Source organism: Tupaia chinensis, unplaced genomic scaffold (assembly GCF_000334495.1).
Source record: "Tupaia chinensis unplaced genomic scaffold, TupChi_1.0 Scaffold000062_1, whole genome shotgun sequence".
Taxonomy (NCBI): domain Eukaryota; kingdom Metazoa; phylum Chordata; class Mammalia; order Scandentia; family Tupaiidae; genus Tupaia; species Tupaia belangeri.
The window spans coordinates 3,142,553-3,150,722 of record NW_006159520.1 but is presented as its reverse complement, the minus strand read 5'-3'; the positions used below and the strand labels follow the sequence as shown (position 1 = coordinate 3,150,722).

The 8,170-nt window shown below is 38.9% G+C and overlaps 2 pseudogenes; both read right to left on the bottom strand.

Annotated features, from left to right (window-relative positions):
- Positions 1-512: 512 nt before the first annotated feature.
- Positions 513-957, bottom strand: LOC102490094 (60S ribosomal protein L22 pseudogene; annotated as a pseudogene).
- A 5,999-nt stretch (positions 958-6,956) lies between these two features.
- Positions 6,957-7,533, bottom strand: LOC106736355 (60S ribosomal protein L17 pseudogene; annotated as a pseudogene).
- Positions 7,534-8,170: the final 637 nt, after the last annotated feature.

Here is an 8,170-nt window from a genome sequence, read left to right as displayed (position 1 = left end):
GAAAATAACACTTTCAACATGATTTGCATTTCTCACACTATATTTATGCTCTAATTAAAGATGACTGGACTTGGGACCAGCAGTTGGCATAATGGCTATGTAGTTGAACTCCCATGTAGCCAACCGTGCTTCAAGTCCTGGACCTGGTGGCTTAAACTCACGCCGGGCGCGTGTGCGTGCATGCCCAAGATCCCGAGAGGAGAATGGAGGAGAAGGGATTGTGGCGTGGCCATCCAACCTGGAGGGTGATTTCTCGCTTTCTGTCTCTCTGTCTCTCTCTGTCTTGAGTGCATACACCCCAACAAAAACACAATCACAAAAAAAAAAAAAAAAAAAAAGAAAAATTGAGTATGTTAAGAGAAATGCTGAAGTCAGTACTTTGGAAGGATTACTGGGTTAAGATGTTAAGATTTCAAAACATTTATTTTGGTCTATTTTCAAGGAAAGTGTTGATTGCCTGTATTACAGCCTTCATCTCTAACAATTCTGTTTGGTTCTTTTTTTGTGTGTGTGTTCCCAAGTTTTATTCAAGAACTCATACAAAATATTCCAGATAAATGAATTTTAATCCTCATCTTCCTCCTCTTCTTCATCCTGGTTAATCTGGAAGTAACGTAATTCGTAACTCTCTTTGCTGTTAGCAAGTACACGCAACCAATCACGTAGATTATTCAAATATTTTTTGGTGAGATATTTCAAATACCTTTTGGAAAAAGGCACCTCAGAAATTACAGTGATCTTGCTCTTGCTCCTTTTAATGGTTACAACACCTCCACCAAGATTCCCAGCTTTTCCATTCACTTTGATTCTCTCTTGGAGAAACTGCTCAAAATTGGCAGCATCCATGATTCCATCTTCTACCGGGTGGGTGCAGTCAAGGGTAAACTTCAGAGCCTGCTTCTTTTTATTGCCCCCCTTTGCCACAAGCTTTTTCACGGGCGCCATGGCAGCAGCGGAGGCAGAAAGGGACAAGAGTGTAAATTTTTAAGACTAACAAATTAGGATTCTAATTGACATGTGTTGTAAAAAATGCTCCTTTTTTCATATGAAGAAATTATCAGTAACTGGTTTTAATGTAAAAATAGCTTAGTTAGTAGTTGGTACAAGGGAGTCATTTACCATGCCAATAAATAGATTAATTTTCTGGTGCTGCTTTCTTTCTTTCCGTTTTTTTTTTTTTTTTTAAAGAGAGACTTTTTGCTATAGAGAACATGCACTTGCCCGAGTCAGAGAGAGATAGAGTGACAGCCAGAGGGGATGGCCATGTTGTAATCCCTTCTACTCCATTCTCTTCTCGGGATTTTGGGCATATGCACGCATGCTTACACTAACTGCTGGTCCCGTGGTGCTACTTTCTTTAAAAACACAATCAATTGGGAACCAGCAGTTAGTGTAATGGCTATGTCGCTGGACTCCCACATAATCGACTGTGGTTCGCATCCCGGACCGGTGGCTTAAAACTCACGCCGGGCGCGTGTACGTGCGTGCCCAAGATCCCGAGAGGAGAATGGAGGAGAAGGGATTGCGGCGTGACCATCCCCCCCTGGGGGGTGATTTCTCACTTTCTCTATGTCTCTCTCTGTCTGGCGAGCGCACGCGCCCTATAGTGAAAATCTCTAAAAAAACCCCAAAAACCAAAACACAATCAATTTACTTTTACTTTTACTTAAAAAAAACCCCACAAACAACAAAAACAAAAAGCGATTTTTTTCTTATAATTGAGTACAGATGTTTTCAAGCTTTTGCCATTAGTTATTACATCATTTTTAGTCTTCCCCACCAGCCTTCAATGATAATTATCATTCTTGGAAATTTTCCTAGTTATTTTTTGTCCTTTGCTCTTTGAATTTTCAGTTATATGAGGGATATTGACACTTTTATGATATTGAGTCTGCCTGTTCATGAACATGTAGGTCTTCCTATATGACCTCAATAATATGTTGTAATTTCTCCTGAGAGGTTTACATGCTTGCATAATTTATTTTCAGTTTTCTTATATTTTTGGTACTATAATATTTGTAATGTTTCTAACATTTTAAATCAACATTGTTGGAGTATAATTTTCATGCAGTAAGATACACGCACCCATTTAAAGCATAGATTTTGATGAGTTTTGACAAAAGTAGACACCCATATAACCACTACTGTAATCAAGATATAGAACAATTCTTTCATGCCTATTTGTGGTCAGCCTCAACCTCTACCTTAGCCACAGGCAAACACTGGTTGCCTTGTCATTTTGGATTGTTTGGTCTCATCTAGTATTTCATATAAAAGGAATTATACAGTGTATATTCTCTTGTTCCTGGCTTCTACTGTTAGCAAAATGCTTTTTGAAATGTATCCATATTATTGCACACACAGGTGGCTACTCCTTTTTTATTGCCAAGCGGTATTCATTGTATAGCTATACCATAGTGTGCTTATCCATTTCACTATTGAAGGGAATTTGAATGTTTCCAATTTGGGACTGTCACGAACAAAGCTCTTAAGAACATTTGCGTATAAGACTTTCGTGGACATGTGGCCCTAATTTCAAGTCCAGAGTGGGAGCAGATAAACAATAATTAATGTGGAACAGACCTGAGTTCAGCATCATGATGTGCCTCAGAGTAACTCTATCATCCCCCTTTCTTTAAAACCTTTTTTTAAAAATATTTTTCTTTATTTGTGATAGAGCACATGCACACACACATGAGTGTGCTTGTGAGAGAGAGACAGAGAGAGAGAGTATCCTCTACAGAGTATGGGATTTCCAGATCTCCTTCAGTCCTCCAGCCCACTGGATCTTGGACACACATCTGTTCTCAGTCGGATTTCAGGCTGACTGGGCTGGAGATGTGAACCAGAGTCACCATGTGGAATTTGGCTTCTCTTGGGCAGTGCTTTACTGCTGTGCCATGGAATCAGCCCTTGTCCAGCTTTTTGAGAGCTCTGAGAATTGTTTCTCTTTTGGTTCCCTGGTTGTTCTTCATCTAGTCTCATGAATTATCATCCTGCATGTATATATGAACAGAATAGCATTTAGCCAAAGACTTAAGAGAACTTCTATGTAGAGCTCTGAAACTTTATTTTATTAGTATGGTGAAACACTGGTCAATTTTCAAATGTTAAATTGTCCTCACATTTTGGGGCATAAATTCAAGTCATTCATAGAGTCTTTTTCACCCATCCATCCTTCCATTTAATAAGCTTAAGTTTTATTTAGGATTTTTCCATCTATGTTAATCAGGGTGATGGGTCTATAAACTTCCCTTTTCACACTCTTCTAATCTAGGTTCGGTACTAAAAATATATTAGATTTGTAAGTAGGAGAATTTCGATTTTGCATAAAAATGAAATTGTCATTCTTTGATAGAGCTTTGAACTTATATTTCTGTGTAATTTTAGTTTTTCTATGGGGTATGTGCAACCATAGAAGAGAGACAAAGAGAAACTGAGAGAGAGGGAAATTGAGAAGTCAACCCTCAGAAGGGGATGGCCATGCTGCAGTACCCCCTCCTCCATTCTCCTTTTGGGATTTTGAGCATGCACGCATATGTGCCTGGCACGATTTTCAAGCCACTAGTGCTGAAACTTGAACTTTAGAGTTGGCCAGGTGGGATGTAGCACTTTAATCACCATACCAGCTGCTGGCTCTCTGTGTAAATTTTGGATAGCTAGTTTCATTAATTTCCAAATTTAGACCTTATCATATACTTTTCAATGGAGGTATAAAGTATGCACAGAAAATATCAAGCTTAAGTGTACAACTTGATGAATCTTTAAATATACATATATATCATATTATGTTACTGTAATATATTGTACATAAATACGTAGGAAAGAGCCATGTTCTATCACCAAAGACTTAGACCATTTCTGAAATTCACAAGGTCCTTGGTATAATATCCTCAAAGTTCAGCTACATTGTCACATATTATAGAATTTCCTGCTTTTTAAAGGCTGAATACTATTTCATTGACCTGTGTGTTTTTCTACATTTTCCTTATCCATTCATCCAATGATGAACATTTACATTGTTAGCATATTTTGGCTATTGTAAATAATGCTAGAATGGACATGAGAGTGCAGATATCTTTTTGAGATTCTTATTTCAATTCTTTTGGATATATACCCAGAAACGAAATTGTCAGATCATATGGTAGTTCTATTTTAATTTTTTTAAGGAAACTCCATACTGTTTTCCATAGCAGCTGCACCATTTTTCCACATTATGCTAAGTGAAATAAGCCAGTCACAGAAGGATAAATGCTACATAATTCTACTTATATGAGTATCTAAAATAGTAAAATTTATAATACTGAAAAATAGAATTGCGATTGGCAAGGGCTGGGGAAAAAGAAATGGAGGATCGCTAATCAATGAGCAGTTTCAATTAAACAAATTTAATAAGTTGTAGAGATCTGATGTAAACATGTACGACATTGCATTTACAGGTAATACTATACTGTGCTCTTAAAAACGCAACAGGAAAGATCTCATTTTAAATTTTATTCAATAGAGTAATATCTTTTTCTGCATTTTTTCTTAGTTAATACCTTACCTCAGAGGTAACTCCTATTCTGACCTCTAATACTATTTACTAGTTTTAGTTTTGCCTTTTCTTGAAATTGTTATGAGTGGAGGAACTAGCAGATGGCATCATGGCTACGTTATTGGACTCCCATGTAGATGATCATGATTTGAATGCCGGATCCGGTGGCTTAAACTCACATTGGGCACATGTGCATGTGCGCCCAAGATCCTGAGAGAAGAATGGAGGAGAAAGTATTGAGGCGTGACCAACCCCCACCTGGGGGGGTGATTCCTTGCTTTATCTCTCTGTCTCTCTCTGTCTTTCCGGTGAGTGCACATGCCCTATAGCAAAAAAATTACCACTCCAAAAAAAAAAAAAAAAAGATATCCTTATGAGTGGAACCATATCCTATCTATCTTTTGTGTTTGGCTTTTTGATTTGCTTGGTTAATATATTGTTCATGAGAGTCACCAGTGCTGCTCTATGAACTAGGAAGTCACTCTTTTTTGTTGTTCTATAACATTCCATTGTATAAATATAACAAAATTTGTCTATTTTTCTGTTGATAGATATTTCATTTTTTCCTTTCTGGAACTTTTATGAATATAGCTGTCATAAACATTCCTTCTTACACAAGTTTATGGTAATTATACATACTTATCCTCTTAGGTGTATACTTAGGAATGAAATTCTTAGGTCATAGGATAGGTGTATGTGTAGCTTTAGTAGATATTACCAATTTTCTAAAATCATTATAACAATCTACAGTCCCAATAATCGTAATGAGAGTGACAGTCCTTCCACATCCTTGTCCATCCTGGTAATGCCAATTTTTTAATACTGTGGGCAGGTACTAGTATATTATTGTGCCTTTCATTTATATTTCCCTGATTAGTAATGATGCCAGGTAACTTTCCATTCGCATACTATTCATTTAAATATCCTTTTCAAAATGTTCATTTATTTACTGAGGGTCTCAGACACACACACACACACACACACACACACACCAGAACCCTCAGTGAGGTTTCATGCAGCAACCCCCCAAACCTTTCCTAGTGAACCAGGATCATAGGCATTTGTGCCATATCTGGTGCATACAGGTTGACCCTGGAACTGAGTGTGACCTTCCATACGGCTTCCAGCACTGCAGTGTTAACTCTGTTGCTGTGCCACCAAAACTGGGCCTAACTATGTTTTTCTTTAAGTTTTTGCGGTAGGGCACTTGTGATTGCCAGGGAGAGAGGGAAAGTGAGAAATCACCCCCTGCGTGGGGGGGCGGGGGGAGACAATGCCAGAATCCTTTCTCTCTATTCTCCTCTCAGGATTTTGGGCATGCATACACGTGTGCCCAGCATGTTTTTTAAACAACTGGGTCCAGGATTTGAACCACAGTAAGTCATGTGGGATTCAGTGCCTTAGCCACCATGCAACCTTTCCTTTTTATGAAGTGCTTTCTCATGTACAGGACTTTGTTATTGATCCTGAGTTTCAATTTGTGATCAGAGAACACGTTTTGTTGTTACAGTTTTTTGATGCCTGTACTTCCAGTATTTTTAAAGGAATTATTTTATTTAACTTTATTAATTTTATTTATTGTTTATCTTGATTTGAGCAGAGATGGACAGATTGAGAGAGAAAGAGAGAGAGAGAGAGAGAAGCCACAAAAGAGAGAGAGAAAGTGAGAAAGCAAGCTGCTAGGTGCAGGACTTGAACTGCGGTCAGCCATGTGGGAGTCCAGTGCCCTTAACCACCATACCACCTGCTGGCCCAAGTACTTCCAATATTTATAGATGCTTGCTTTGTGACACTTTTTGGTAAATACATATTTGTAAAGTATGTGCTCTAACTGTTGGTTTGTTCAAATATCCCATGTCTTAACTAATTGCTGTTTGTTTATTTTTAAGACTCCCCCCACTACAGTATAGTGACAATTTAAAATTTATAGGGCCAGTAGGTGGCATGGTGGTTAAGGCGCTGGACACTCCCACATGGCTGACCATGGTTTGAATCCCAGACTTGGTTACTTGCTTTCTCACTTTCCCTCTCTCTGTGTGTCTATCTGGTCAAATTAAGATAAAAATGAATGAATAAATAAAATTAGAAATAAAATAATTTATTTTTTAAAATAAAAAAGTTATTTACTTGTTTCCTCCAGGAGAGAGGGAGACAGAGAAAGAAAGATGGGCACTCCTCAGTCACACAGGATCATGGGCTCATGCATGCTTAGAACGTACAGGGATACCTCAGGATGTGACCCTAGGACTTCCCATATGGCCTCAGCAGATATTTTACTACTAGTGCGCTTCCAGTGGCCAAATGTTTTGCTTTCTTGATCTATCAGTTACTGAGAGAAGTATGTTGAAATGTTCCATTATGCTTATGTGTTTTTCAATTTATCTTTGTAATTTTTTTTTCCATTTACTTTTATCTACATTTATTTTATGCTGACTTTATTCCCGTACGTATGTTTTTGTTTCTTCAGTTTCTTCTGGGATATCTTTTTCTTCTGTGCAGCTTCCTCTTCCGGTTTAGGAACAATTCTCTCCTTTTCAGTCAGGATTCATCTCGATGTGGCAGGGGGAGCTCATGTGTGGGTTAATCCGCCCATGAGCTCTTTACATACGACGGCGCATCTTTGGTGCCTTGTTCACCTGAATGTGCTCAATGACCAGAGAATCCACATCTAACCCCTTAAGTTCAGCATTACTCTCTGCATTTTTAAGCATGTGCAGCAAAAATTCAGCACTCTTTTTGGGCCACCAACCTTGTGTCCAGCCCCCCTGTTTCCCTTGGGCCCATCTACCCACTCCACCATTGTAACGTTGGAATGGCACACACTGCTTCTGTAAAGTGACATCCACATCCTTCATATACGTGGTGGCTTTTCGGATATGCATACCCTTGATGGCCTGGGCAGTTTCACGAGTGTTCTTAAAGAGAAGAAGAATATTTGAACTTCTTGATTTGCATGACTTTGTGGGGTTCTCTGGGTCAAGTGAATAGCGAACCATTTTCAAAGATCACCTCAGACCGCTAATGAGAAGAGGTCTTTGTAATTCTTTTTAAGAATTATTTTATTTAACTTTATTTATTTGTTTGTTTATTTTAATTTGACCAGAGAGGGACAGAGTGTGAGAGGAGAGAGAGAAACAGAGAAAGAGAGAGAGAGAGAGAGAGAGAGAGAGAAAGTGAGAAAGCAAGTTGCCAGGTCCAGGACTTGAACTGCGGTCAGCCACGTGGGAGTCCAGCACCTTTAACCACCATGCCACTTACTGGCCCCTATCTTTGTAATTCTTTAATTTTAATTTTTTTTTGCTTTATATCATTTGAGGGTGTGGGCAGGTTTTGAATAGTTATACCTTCCCAATGAATTCTTATTTATTTACTTGTGGTTTTTGCTAAAGGGTACATACCCTTGCTGGAGAGAGACAGAGACAGTGAAAGGGAAAGTGAGAAATCACCCCGCTGAGATGGGACCAGCAGTTGGCGTAATGGCTATGTCGCTGGACTCCCATGTAGCCGACTGCAGTTCGAGACCCGGACTCCATGGCTTAAACTCATGCCGGACACGTGTGCATGCGTGCCCAAGATCCCAAGAGGAGAATGGAGGAGAAGGGATTGTGGCATGGCCATCCCCCCTGGGGGGTG